This window comes from Manis javanica, chromosome 1, assembly GCF_040802235.1.
Source record: "Manis javanica isolate MJ-LG chromosome 1, MJ_LKY, whole genome shotgun sequence".
Classification (NCBI taxonomy): Eukaryota; Metazoa; Chordata; class Mammalia; order Pholidota; family Manidae; genus Manis; species Manis javanica.
In genome coordinates, this window is record NC_133156.1 from 104,849,139 (window position 1) to 104,863,409 (window position 14,271).

The following is a 14,271-nucleotide window of genomic DNA, read 5'->3' on the forward strand; positions in this document are numbered from 1 at the left end:
ATTTATACTTAACAATTTACACTGTCAAAGAAACTCAGGAAAAAGGAAAAAATCAACATGATTGCCATAGGTCTTTGATATTTTCTTTTCTTCTTGGGAATCAGAGTTCTGTTGCTATTGTGATTGTTCAATAAGTAATATGTTTTCTTTCCAAAAGGTTTGCTTTAATGCACAAATCATTGTGTGGGTATCATATTCTGTTATGTAAATTTGTAGGAATTTGCATACTTTTGTTTTTGAGTATTGTGGAGTCTAACAATCTTTCCCTCCTCTTCCCTTCCTTTCCCTTCTGTTCCCTTTCTTCTTTCTATCTTAGTTCTTGGAAAGTACGGAAGCGGCCATAGTACCCTAACAAGACACAGTGTCAGTGATATGGGCATAATTGACCCGAGCTCATAGCACAATACTTTAAATTTTAAGATTTTGTAGGTTTTCTGGTAATAAGAAACAAAATTCAACAATTATAAGTCATGTAACTAAGAGTGAGTTTGTCTTCAGAGAGACTAGTATTGGGAATGGATTCAGGGATTCGGTCTAAACTTCTGGTATGGGAGACCACTGGGTCTTCTTGGTACGTTGCTTTCAACCAAGGAGGATTGGGGGCTTATGTACTGTGAGCAGAATGCCTAATTGGGGGCTTATGTACTGTGAGCAGAATGCCTAATGATGAGTATTTGCTGTTGTTTAATATATGTATAGGTTAATCGAGTATATTCTCTCTTTTTTTAAATTTTGGTATCATTTACCATACATGAGCAACATTGTGGTTACTAGATTCCCCCCATCATCAAGTCCCCGCCCCACCCCATTACAGTCACTGTCCCTCAGCATAGAAAGATGCTATAGAGTCATTACTTGTCTTCTCTGTGTTGTACAGCCTTCCCCATGCCCCCCCTCCACATTATGTATGCTAATTGTAATGCCCCTTATACCCCTTATCCCTTCCTTCCCGCCCATCCTCCCAAGTCCCTTTCCCTTTGGCAACTGTTAGTCCATTCTTGGGTTCTGTGAGTCTGCTGCTGTTTTGTTCCTTCAGTTTTTTTCTTTGTTCTTATACTCCACAGATGAGTAAAATCATTTGGTACTTGTCTTTGTCTGCCTGTCTTATTTCACTGAGCATAATACCCTCTAGCTCCATCCATGTTATTGCAAATGGTAGGATTTGTTTTCTTCTTGTGGCTGAATAATATTCTACTGTGTATATGTATCACATCTATATCCACTGATCTACTGATGAACACTTAGGTTGCTTCCATTTCTTGTGCTGTGATAAACATAGGGGTGCATATGTCTTTTTCAAACTGGGCTCCTGCATTCTTAGGGTAAATTCCTAGGAGTGGAATTCCTGGGTCAAATGGTATTTCTATTTTAATTTTTTTGTGAAACCTCCACACTGCTTTCCACAATGTAAAAGTCCAGATATTAACCCAAGCATATATGCTCAATTAAAATACGATAAAGGAACCATGGATATACAATGGAGAATTTACATTCCCACCAGCAGTGTAGGAGGGTTCCCCTTTCTCTGCATCCTCGCCAGCATTTATTGTTGTTTGTCTTTTGGATGTTGGCCATCCTAACTGGTGTGAGGTGATATCTCATTGTGGTTTTAATTTGCATTTCTCTGATGATTAGCAATTTGGAGCATCTTTTCATGTGCCTGTTGGCCATCTGAATTTCTTCTTTGGAGAAGTATCTGTTCAGATACTCAGCCCATTTTTTAATTGGCTTATTTGCTTTTTGTTTATTGAGATGCTTGAGCTCTTTATATATTTTAGATGTCAACCCCATATCAGATATGTCATTTATGAATATATTCTCCCATATTGTAGAATGCCTTTTTGTTCTACGGATGGTGTCCTTTGCTGTACAGAAGCTTTTTAGTTTGATATAGTCCCACTTGTTCATTTTTGCTTTTGTTTCCCTTGCCAGAGGAAATGCATTCAGAAATAAATTGCTCATGTTTATATTCCAGAGAGTTTTGCCTATGTTTTCTTCTAAGAGTCTTATGGTTTCATGACTTACATTCAGGTCTTTGATCCATTTTGAGTTTACTTTTGTGTATGGAGTTAGATAGTAATCCAGTTTCATTCTCTTACATGTAGCTGTCCAGTTTTGCCAACACCAGCTGTTGAATAGGCTGTCATTTCCCCATTGTATATCCATGGTTCCTTTATCATATGTTAATTGACCATATATGCTTGGGTTAATATCTGGACTTTCTATTCTGTTCCACTGGTCTATGGGTCTGTTCTTGTGCCAGTACCAAATTGTCTTGATTTCTGTGGCTTTATAGTAGAGCTTAAATTTTGGAAGTGAGATCCCCCCTGCTCTATTCTTCCTTCTCAGGATTACTTTGGCTATTCAGGGTCTTTTGTGGTTCCATATGAATTTTAGAACTATTTGTTTCGGTTCATTGAAGAATGCTGTTGGTATTTTGATAGGCATTGCATTGAATTTATAGATTGCTTTAGGCAGAATGGCTATTTTGACAATATTAATTCTTCCTACCCAAGAGCATGGGATGAATTTCCATTATTAATGTCCTTTTCACTTTCTCTTAAGAGTGTCTTGTAGTTTTCAGGGTATAGGTCTTTCACTTCCTTGGTTAGGTTTATTCCTAGGTACTTTACTCTTTTTGATGCAATTGTGAATGGAATTGTTTTCCTGATTTCCCTTTCTGTTAGTTCATCATTAGTGTATAGAAATGCAACAGATTTCTGTTTATTAATTTTGAATCCTGCAACTTTGCTGGATTGAGTTATTAGTTCTAGTAGTTTTGGAGTGGATTCTGTAGGGTTTTTTATGTACACTACCATGTCATCTGCAAACAGTGACAGTTTGACTTCTTCCTTACCAATCTGGTTGCCTTTTATTTCTTTGTGCTGTCTGATTGCTGTGGCTAGGATTTCCAGTACTATGTTGAATAAAAGCAGGGAGAGTGGGCATCCTTTTCTTGTTCCTGATCTTAGAGGAAAAGCTTTCAGCTTCTCGCTGTTAAGTATGATGTTGGTAGATTCTCTTTATAGCCACTTAGCTGCTCTTATGGTATTAGAAAAAGAATAATTCTAAAGACTTGATTTAAAATTGCTTCTGAGATTTTCTTCTCATTTTCCATTTTCATAATGTTCTATTGGAAAATTATCTGATTTGGAAACAAAAGAACTTAGAACGTTTAAAAAAAACAGTTGCAATTTGAACAGTTATATTTATGATATTACTGGTGTGTTGTACCTCAGTTGTTCATTTTGATCTCAGCTACGTGTTAAAGCTGGTTATTTCCAAATTGATGTCAGAGACAGCCATCCTCTAAAATATTATCTATAGAGGGGTTCACGTGGAAGAGGATGATTAGAATGGAGAATTATTACATCCTTATGTAGTGAAAGAAGAAAGTCTTCTAGGTTATGGAAGACAATAACCTGTTTATATGATTAACAAAGATTATGTAATGTACCAATTCTGTTAGAGTCTGTAGGAAAAGGCATCAAACTTAGATTCGCACAACTAGATACATAGTTTCTTGATTCATAGTTTCTGGTAGGGTTGAAGGAGTCTTCTGATTTACTTTGATTGGAATAAGATGCCATCAGGGAAAATATTTTAATGTAGGTAATCAGTCTACTTTCTGTAGAAGCTAAAAATTCTACAGCATTTTCAATGGGAATGATTTTTATTTTAGCTAATGAATTTCTTTTGAGGTTTATTCCTTTGCTTCTAGCATAAAATAATGCTAGCCTGATGCCAAAGCTGTAACCTGGAGAACAGATAGTCATTATTGATACATGAAACAACACATAAGAATTCTCAAAGAAAAATAAAAGACACTTTCGGAGATGTAAGACTAATTCTACCTACAATTAAAAAAAAAAAAGATTTTACTTGGCTCGGCTCTCTGACCTAGCAACATAACTGTCCATAGTAATTAGTCGTCATTTTGAAAAAAGTAATTCCTTATATTAAGATCAGAGTTTGGCTAACTCCTAAGTGGAGTGATTGAGGTAGTATAGCTTCCTTTACTCACTTTCCACACCTGCCCTGGAATCCACTGAGTTGCATAACTTGCAATAATATGGCATATTGAGGAAGAGGGGAGGCAGATGGGAAGCCCAAAAGGGCATAGGAGCAGGGAAGAGTGTTCTGGAAAACTGGGTGACTTATGGATTGTATGTTATCACCCGAGGACCCACACTGGTGATCTGTGGACTACATCTGGCTTGACCTGTGTGTTTTAAATAGAAAATTTAATTGCCAAATTTTAAGAAACAGGAAATTCACCTAAGTTTGTGAATTTGTGAATGGAAGAATGGGAAGATCTGGCAGTTCTGGTCCTGGATTTTTAGCTGCACAAACTGCTGCTATGTAGGGAGAAGCCTCACTAGAGGCAGCGTTTCAGGAGCAGTTTGCCAGGTCTCTGGAGCTCCCCACTGCCCTCTGACTCTGACGCCAAGGTCACTGCTCATTTACTTGATAGCTGTCCTCTGCGCCAGTGAGCTTGCATCTCCTGGTTTAATTGCTAGTAGGTTGAGGACTGAGATAGTAGCTCTTTGCTCTTTCCTTCCAAATGTTTAGGAAATAGCGCTGAAATTCACTAGAATGATTATACACTGATCATCCATCTCAATAGGTCGAGATCCCCTCCTGTGTTTTGAAACCTATGAATATCCATAAGGTTAGGTTTTCCATTCTTTGTTCTTTTGTCCCATGGCTTCTTGGAGTCCTCTGGAACCATGTTCCGTGTCTGCCTTTAACTTCTCTGCCCTTCGGTTCTTCAGGTTATCTTGGGGTCCTTATCCTGTGGTCAGTCTTAAGAGAAAACAGTTCTTTTTTTTGAGAGGGTGCATAAGTGGTGTGCTTGACTAGACAGAGTTCTTGCCCATGTTGGTCCACAGTTCTTGCTGGTGGAGCTCTCTGCTCTCAGGGCCCAGGGCTTATGGCTGGAGCTTCTGAGGATGCAGGTGGGCTGAGGTAAGGATGTTGGATCACTTCCAGATATAATACTATCCTTGTGTCAAGCTGCTTGGAATAAAGTAGAGTTAGATACTACATAAAGATGGACATTTCAGGAAATGCCTAGGTATTCCCTAACTATAGCTCAATATCTAAGCTTTTTATAAGCACGACAGTAATCCGAAGATAACTGTCAGAAATTTGGGAAAAATTTAGGGCCTTTCTCATACCATTCAGCAGGATAAGGTCCAACTGGATTGGAGAATTAAATGTAAAAAATGCAAATCAAACAATACCGTTGTCTACACTGATAGACAGTGACTGTCATGGGGTATGTGGTGGGGACTTGATAATGGGGCAATCTAGTAACCACAATGTTGTTCATGTAAGTGTATATCAATGATACCAAAATAAATAAATAAAAAGAAAAAAATAATAAAAAATAAAAATACAGTTGTTATTTATCTGATGTTGGTGGGTGAAGGACTTTGTAAGCATAAAAGGAAAGGAAGTTGTAAAAATACTCTTCCGGACTCTTCATATAGGACAGGGCGTCATGTCGTGCATGGGTGAATCTGTGTCTGCTGTTAAGCAGGCCACAAAAGTGACTGGTTTGTTTCTTCCCTAAGAGTCTCCAGAGAAATGGTCCCTCTTGCTGTGTCTTTCTGTAGGCAGGGAGTTCTTGCCAACTGATGTGCAGTCTGAATTCTTTTGGCTTAATATAAACCTTTTCCTTTTTCTACCTCTCCTCAGTGAAAATGGAATTGTGACATATTTTTTAAATTCCTTTGGTGGTTTGAAAGCCTTGAATCTCGTGGTCTCTGGCTGAACAGACATGGTCCATTGGCTTTTCTGGGAACGTCAGGTTCTCTCAAATGTCTGTATGGTTTGCTTCTATTTTGAATCTCGTGAAAGGACTAGCTTATTGTTAACATTGCATATGTTATTGGAATAATCAGGTCTACTTTGTGAAAGTGAAAATTTGTGTTCCTAATAATGATTTGAAAATAGAAATCTGTGTGATCACTGGGGAATGGGAAGGAGGGTGACAAAGGTAGTGTTAGGCTGGAGGAAGGAAAAACAAGGATATACAAACAGAACAGAGAGATGCCATAGGGGGAGAACAGACCAGACCCCAAGGTCCATGTCTTACATGGAAAGGGGACAGCTCTTCCTGAATTCCATCCTTCTGATGTGCCAGCTAAGACCCAGATGTCAGCCTCCTCCCTCTTGGAAGGAAAAAAAGTTTCTAGTTGTCTGTTATGTCACCTTTAGCCAATCATACCTCTCCACACCCCCTAGGATAGCTTGCCCACTCCTCCCCCTCCTAATCCCTTATAAGCCCCCACCTCCCTGACTGGGTGTGACTTCCTCAGCCTGTAGTACCCAGACCGTGGAACATCACCTGCAAGTGGCATTCAAATAAACTACCTGGCCCTTTGTTGCCTCTTCGCCTGCTTATTTCTGCTAAAATTTATCTTACAGGTAGGTGTCACACAAAGCACTGAATGGTTCTGAACCTGTCCTGTGATCATCATGGCTGAAGGGTCACCTGCCTTTTAATAATATAGAACAGTATACATTTCTACTGATTATGATTTTATTTGTTCCTATCATAAGGAGGAATCAGGTTTATTTGAATATTAAGTTATTTCTCACTTACCTTTCCTCAATTCAGCTAAATAATGAAGTTTCCCTGATTGAAAAAATATTCACAGATGAATTGCTTAAATTACTTTGTGCATTATTTATTATCTTTTCATTATTTTATTTTTATTTTACTAATGGGAACATCATCAGGCTCAGGTAACTTAGTTTGTTGATGTGGTTGTACCCACTTTAATAGATTACTCTGCCTTTCTGAGCTCCAGTTTTCTCACTGATAAGTGGCAGTAATGCCTGTTGTACTTAAAGATATGAAAACATGAAACTTAAAGCAATGGGCAATACTAATTTTCCTAAGCCTCTTTTTTTTTGTTGTTTTGAAAAATACAAAAAACTGGAACAAAGCATAATTAAGATAGAATGTGTTGCTCTCTAAACCATTTCTTCCCCCAAATAATGGAAATTTTTTAATGTAAAACTACTTGTGATTGATTTATACTACTTATAGTTGCTATAAGCACTCTGATATTCTGAAATGCAAGAAGCAAGTTATTTCTGGGTCTATAGAAGACCCTTGTCATTTTTTCAAGGGAAGGAAGATTCAGCATTTTTATGAAGATGTTGAGATTATAGAAATGATGAAATACAAAAAAGTTACTCTTTTACTTCCAAAGTGAATCCAAAGAGTAAAATAGTTATAACATTGAAACTCTCTGATTATAAAATGAGGTAGAATGCTAATGTCCTTCAGGAATTCTTAATAAAGAACCTAAAAAAATCCCAAGAAGCTCTTTAAAATCAGAAATAGTATATGATCTTGAAGATTTCAAAAGTACCTGTTGAAGATATCTCATGAACTCAGTTGTAGACCTTCATGTGTATTTTCAAGCTAAGTTCCTTTGTAATATTTTTTCCTAAATCCTGTAGCATATTTTTGTCAGTAAGCTTTTATTGGAAGAAAGAAAACAATATATTAGGTAATGGTCAGCAATGAGAAAGAAATTAGGAATAGGAACCAAAAGCCCAGATCAAACTATTTTTTGAGAATCTAAGTGCTCCTATATACGTTTGAACCAAGGAAAGCAGTACATAGCACTCTAAGATTCAAAGACAGCACTAAAAGTGAGTCCTGCTTTGGCATTTGAACAGATTTTAAAAATATCATCATTGGAACTGGAAATCAAGAAGGACTTAAGTATTGTAGATGCATCAAACTTTGGTTATTTTTCCATACATACCACTTCTCGTGGATCACCCTTATGTTGATTCTCAAACCTTATATTTGTCCAAGATCTATCTCCTGAATTCAAGACCAGAGTATCTGTCTGACTTCTGGCTGTGTATTCCTGAATGTTTGTTGTATGAGAGCCTGAGCTCAGACGTAGTAGTCCCCAAGCCACTGTTTTAGAAACTGTGTGTTGGATGTGAATTCCATGTAGTAGAACAGCATTAAAAAAATCCGGACATGTAATAGTGTCCAAAATATCAGAATGCATTGTATATATAAATGTAGGTATTTTTATGAACTTTCTGTTTTCAGTTAAATACCTATGTATATGCATATGTATTGTGATGTAAAATATATTTCTTAATTTTAGTTGTAAAACATTTTTGAAGTAAAAAAACCTAAATCTCATCTCTACCTACCTACATAGTAAGATGATTGTGAGGATTGGATGAATTGAAGGCCTCTTGTAAAGTTAATGTTGCTCAAATACTGCTAGTAATAATAGTTAATTGTGAAGGATGCTTATATTTGTCCTTCATACTTGAATAAAAAAACACATGACTCATTCTTTATACTAAGATAAAAATACCTTTTCTCTGTGGCTTGTATGTTATAGAGTTATATTTGGTTTCTCATCCTTAGGTGTCATGGAATCAGCATTTTGAAGTGGTTTGAGACTATATTTATGGGATAAACTACATTATGTTTTCAGTTTATGAGAGGGAAGCTCACAATAGTTATCGCCTGGCTTTCATTTTGTACTCTCAAGAAAGTGGTTCTGTGTGCCCTCCATGGTATAAAACAGCTAGTTGCAGATTTAGCTATGTTGAGAAGGTCTCTGTTCTTTTTACTGTCTAATCTTTGCCCCTGTTGAAGAATGCAGAATGGTATTTTACTTGACTGTCTGCTTATGAAATGTTTGTGGATGCCCTTTGAACCAACGTTTCTAATTCTAGAAATCTATCCTTGGAAAAAGTTGGCTACATGGAAAAAGTAGGTAAGACAACATGGTATATAGGAGAGTACTGCCCTAGACTGTGGGCTCAAATCCCCCTCTCCACTACCTAGCTCTGTGATTTGGGCAAATAACCTAATTTCTTTAAGCCTCACATTCTTTATCTATAAATGGGAATAATAATAATTTATCTACCTCATGGAGATTGTTGTAAAGATTAAATGAGATGCAAGTAAGTGTTTAGCACACTGTTAGGTACATAATAAAATGCTTAATAAGTGTTAGCTGATTTTATCATCATTATAAATTAGTTTCATCATTATAAATGTTAGCTTCTATTATTAGTTCTAATTTTTAAAGAAATAAAAATAAGCCCTAAAACCATATCAAACTTTTAGAATTCTTTCTGCTCTAGTGGAAGATCCTCTACTCAAGTTCTAAATTATTTTGTGAAGTTCATGTTCTTTTACATGTAGTAGGACCATTTGCTCCCATCAAGATTAATAGCATGGAAGTATTGCAAGTTGCTGCTTTTCTGCAAAGCTTCTATTTTATTTTTAATCTGTTATTTTATATGCATAATGATGTGATAAACTGGGGCCTAGCTAAATGTCCTTACAACCCAGTTTTTCCTCTTGTCTATAACATCTGTGTTTCGAATATGAAGGAAATTCTAAGATTGTGACTTTTTACACTATTGCCTCTTTAAACTTCCAAAAATATTAAAAGAGTGACTTACAACAACCTGCTAGTTTTCTAAATTTTCTACCAACTAATACTTTTGTGATTTCAAATTATAGCCTTGATATGGTTGAGAAATGCTACTAGTTGATATCTGTTTTATATCTTCTTTTAAAATACAGATTTTACTTAATTACTACTAAAGCTTTAAGATTTTTTTCAGGTTCCTGCAGATTTTGTTGAAAGATTACTTAGGACATCATACAATGATGATAGGAAGGTGACACATGAACTTTCTAAACATAATGCAAAATTAAAATGGTTTTTATCTAGGATACATAAAGTATCTGAGAAAAGCATACCTGTGGGTGTTAATATGTATACAGAGTATAGCATTAAGTAGAGAGTATAGTCTTTTAATTGATAGTAATAATTGCTGGCCATTTACTTTTAATACCAAATTAAAACTAAGTGGGGTTTATTGAGGGGAGGTTGATAATTACGTGTATAAGGGAGGAATAACACACAGATTTGAATCCCAGCTATATACCTGGAGCAAGTCTTAACTACTTTGGGCTTTTTTTTCTCTTGTTTGTAAAATAGGGCAATATTTCCCATTTTATGTGTTAGTCAGAATAATTAAATGTGAACATTTAATTGCTTAGTGTGACTAGGGTCTAGAAGGCATTCGGTAATCTTAAGTCTTCCAAGTTGGAGGAGGAAGATTTTCAAAATCTCATTTGGTTCATAAGCAAGTAAATGATGCTATACTGATCTCCTAAGTCTTTTCAGTCACTCAGAAGACATTAATTTAGCACCCATAGTGTTCTAGGCACCAGAGCAGGAAATAAAAAGACACACTTGGCAGTCAGGATTTGAAATGTGTAAAATCTTCCTGTATGTATTCTGTTTAATTTTAATAGGTATACAGATATTCTGTTGTATGTTATGAATATAAAGAGTATTGCTCAAAATTTGGGACTCACTTTACTACATAGCATTATTTTCATAATCTGCACAATGCCCCTGTGAGATTGGTACTAGTATTTTCCCATTTCCAGATGAGGAAAATCTCAGTAGACCTGAAAAATGCTTGAGTGATTTTCCAAAGTCTTTTGGTTCCATACTATGTTACCATGCTTTTAGTATCTCTACTTTTCTAATGTTGACCATATGACACGACTTTTTTTTTTAACAATTTGTCTTCGGTAACTTTGGAGAAATTTTACAAATTAGAAGTATTGTAGGAAATTATATTTGAGTTTTTATGAGTTTTAAGTCTAATTTTTACAAATATAACAAAGAGAGCTGAGCTAGTATTGTGGAATGAGAATGAGAAATATATTTTTTCTTGTCAGTAGCACTGTAGTAGGGGTTAAGAATGCAGATTGTGGAACTGGTTCAAACTCCAACTTCTCCACTGACAAGCTGTGTGATTTTGCCTTATCATGAAGATTAAACACTTAATGTATTTGTGTTAGCAACTTTGTTTTTGAACCTCATTGACCTGCCAAGTGAAAACCTAAGGATTAATGAGTTTTTGTCTTCCAAAAAGTAGCTGGGGAACTTCTACTTTTGGCCATGATGGACTAACTAAGACTAGGTTTATCCTATAATGAAAAAACAACCAGGAAACTTGATACAATTTCAGGCAGCTGCTTCCAGACATTGGACCAGAGTGTAGGGCGCCTGTCCATGGCAGACATGTTATGAATGAGGTGAGCTCTGCGGTTGCCGGGCTTTCTGCCTGGGGGAACTTCTCTGACTGTGATGCAGGGAGACGGAGCCTAAGCAGAGCATGTGAGTCTTGCTGAGTTGAAGAGACAGAAATTGAATGAAGAGGCTAAAGCATGTGGTTCAGAATACCAGCGATGGGGCATGTTATGGGCTGAATTGTGTCCCAGTCAAAATCCATATGCTGAAGTCTTAACCCCCACTACCTCCAATGTGACTGTATTTGTATTTACAGAGGTCACTGAGGTAAAGTGAAGTCATATTGGTGGCTGTAATCCAATATGAGTGGTATCCTTATAAGAAGAGGAGACTAGGACAGACTGAAGGATGACAGAGCAAGAAGGTGGCTATTGACAAACCATAGAGGCCTGAGAGAAAACCAACTTTGCTGATGTCTTGATTTCAGACTTCCAGCTTCCAGAACTATGAGAGGATAAATATTCTGCCATTTAAGTCATCCAGTCTGTGATACTTTGGTATGACAGCCCTGGCAAACTAATACAAGGCAGTTATACAAAGAACTCCAAAAGTCTGCATCGGGATTCCTTTGAATTTATTGTGGCATAAACATTAAGCTGCTCATCTGCTCTTCAAAGCTGGGCAAATCAAAACCACAGGGACTTAACTGCTTGATATGTACTAAGATGGGTACAATAAAAAAGATGGAGAACAAGTGTTAATGAAGATGTGGAGAAAATGGAACCCTCATATTACTACTGGTGGGAATATAAAATGGCATACCATTCTGTAAAATAGTCTGTTGATTCTGTAAAAAGTTAAACATGGAGTTACTGTTTCATCCAGCCATTTTACTCTTAGGAATATCCCCAAACAGTTGAAAACATATGTCACACAGTAACTTGCACATGCAAGTTCATAGCTACATTACTCATAATAGCCAAAATATGGAAACAACGGAAATATGCATCAAATGATGAATGAAAAAAAAAGTAGTATATCCATACCTGGGTATGTTATTTAACCCTCAGAAGGAATGACATGCTGTTACATGCTACAACATGGATAAACCTTGTGCTAAGTGAAATAAGCCAGATACAAAAATCACATTTTGTATGATTTCATTTATTTATGTGATTTTAGAACAGAGAGATCTTTCGAGATGGAGATTAGTATTTTTCAGGGGCTGAAGAGAGATGATGGGGTGATTGCTAATAGGTCCTTAGATTTCTTCTTGAAGTGACAAAAACATTCTAGAATTACATAGTGGTGGTAGGCACAATTTAGTGAATATACTAAACACCACTGGATTTTACATTTTAAAAAAAGATACTCTCAAAAAAGAAACAAAGAGGAGCCAAATTAGACTTCTGTTTTATTAAAAAAATACACTATCATAATGAACATTTCATTGAATGGGATTAGGAACAGACTAGAACAATGCAGAAGAAAAGATCAATGAACTTGAATACAATACTTATGCTTTGTGTAGGTTAGTACAAGCTAACCTACGCAAAGCACAGAGAGAAAAAAGACTAGGTAAAACCAAAAAAAGGCAACACTCAGGGCCATATAAGATGATCTCAAGTAGTCTAATACTGTATACATGTACCTGGAATCCCTGAAGGAGGTCCTAGGAGTAGCTCCTGTATTCTTTTACTACATCCCCATCATTCTTGGAGCATTTCCTTACTTTCTGGCACTACGGCTTCTTGTACTTCCTTTCCCAGCCCTGGAATCAGTCTTTTCCTCAAGAATTCTTGGTCCCTTATAGTAAAAAATAATACTTAGAAGCCAAAATGAAGTGTTTGATGTGTTCATTGTTATTTCTGTTTGTGCTTGTTACTGTTATTTGTAGTAGTGTTCATAAAAAGAAAAAAAAAATCAAAACACCGAAAGAGTAGCCCTACACTTTGTACTGTTTGCTGGGATGATGGTGGTTAAATTGGCAGAATGGGCATAATGTTACAGACATTCACATGCTCACCACCCTGATTTAACACATACATTTTGCAGTGTTACAAAGACAATGTATGTGTTTATAGCTAGAAGCAGAACTGCTAGGTTGTTTGACATTTATGTCTTTACTATTTCTAGCAACTTGCTGTCTAGAGTGGTTGCAGCAGTTTACACGCCCATTAGTAGTATATTCCTAGTTGACCATTTCCTTATCAATACTTGGTTTTATCAGTTTATAATTTGGAAATAAAAGGGATTTGTGGGCTAGTAATAGAAGACTTCATGAAAAAAGGAGAAGGCTCTGTGGAGAACTAGAACTAGTATTTAGTTCTTATCAGTTCCAACTGCAGCAGCCTCATGCAGACCATCACCATGCCTTGTACCTTCCTTCTTATACATATATACCTCCTGTATTTCTGATAAGATAAGAAATTGTCATTTGTTTTTTTTCTTTGCATGCAGTTATCATATGGTTGTTTTATCTACTTATCTTTTTATCTGTTTGAACTAATTTGGTTGGAATAAGAAATGAAAACAGATCAGCCTTCCTGAGCTTAAATACAGCCTTCTATTAGTCCTTGGACTCTTGTCTTCAGCCAAGTAGTTACTGTATCAGCAGATGAAAAGTTATTAAATGTAGTGCTTTTGCTTAAAAAATAACTTTCACCTAGATTTTAAGACAGTACCAGGTAGTTGAATCAAAGATTCTATAATCTTTAGGTCAGCGGGGCCAGCTATCAATGGCTGTACACGGCCATGGTAGTTCTCTCTTTGATGTTAACAGGCACACCCATATTATTTCAACTAAAAAGTCAAGAAAAGTTTAAGAGTTGTTACAGGGCCTTCTAATATCAGGAAGCCAAACATAGCTCTTTGCATATAGTGATAATGCAGGCATGAAAATCTTCCAGTGACCCACAAATTAATAAATTGTGAGAGTCTTTCTAAATTATGCATTAATTTTGACAAAATCATTATGTGTATATGATGTTTACATATGTTTGTGGTTTTTTTCCATATTATGTAATGTGGTATGCAGTTGTTTAGGCAATTGGTGTTTAGGAAGACATTCTTAAATGATTTGTAACTCAACAATATAGCTATGTTGGGAGTTTGTGGTGTTTTATCTGCTGTTTTATCTCAGGGGCCCAGAGCCAAATTCACAACTGTGTACCAGTGCATAATACATTCCTTAACCAGA

The 14,271-nt window shown here is 36.3% G+C and overlaps 1 protein-coding gene across 1 annotated transcript in view; it reads left to right on the forward strand.

Annotated features, from left to right (window-relative positions):
* The window catches only part of DEPDC1B (DEP domain containing 1B), a 103,135-nt gene that overhangs the window by 60,558 nt on the left and 28,306 nt on the right, over positions 1–14,271 (forward strand). The window lies entirely within an intron of this gene.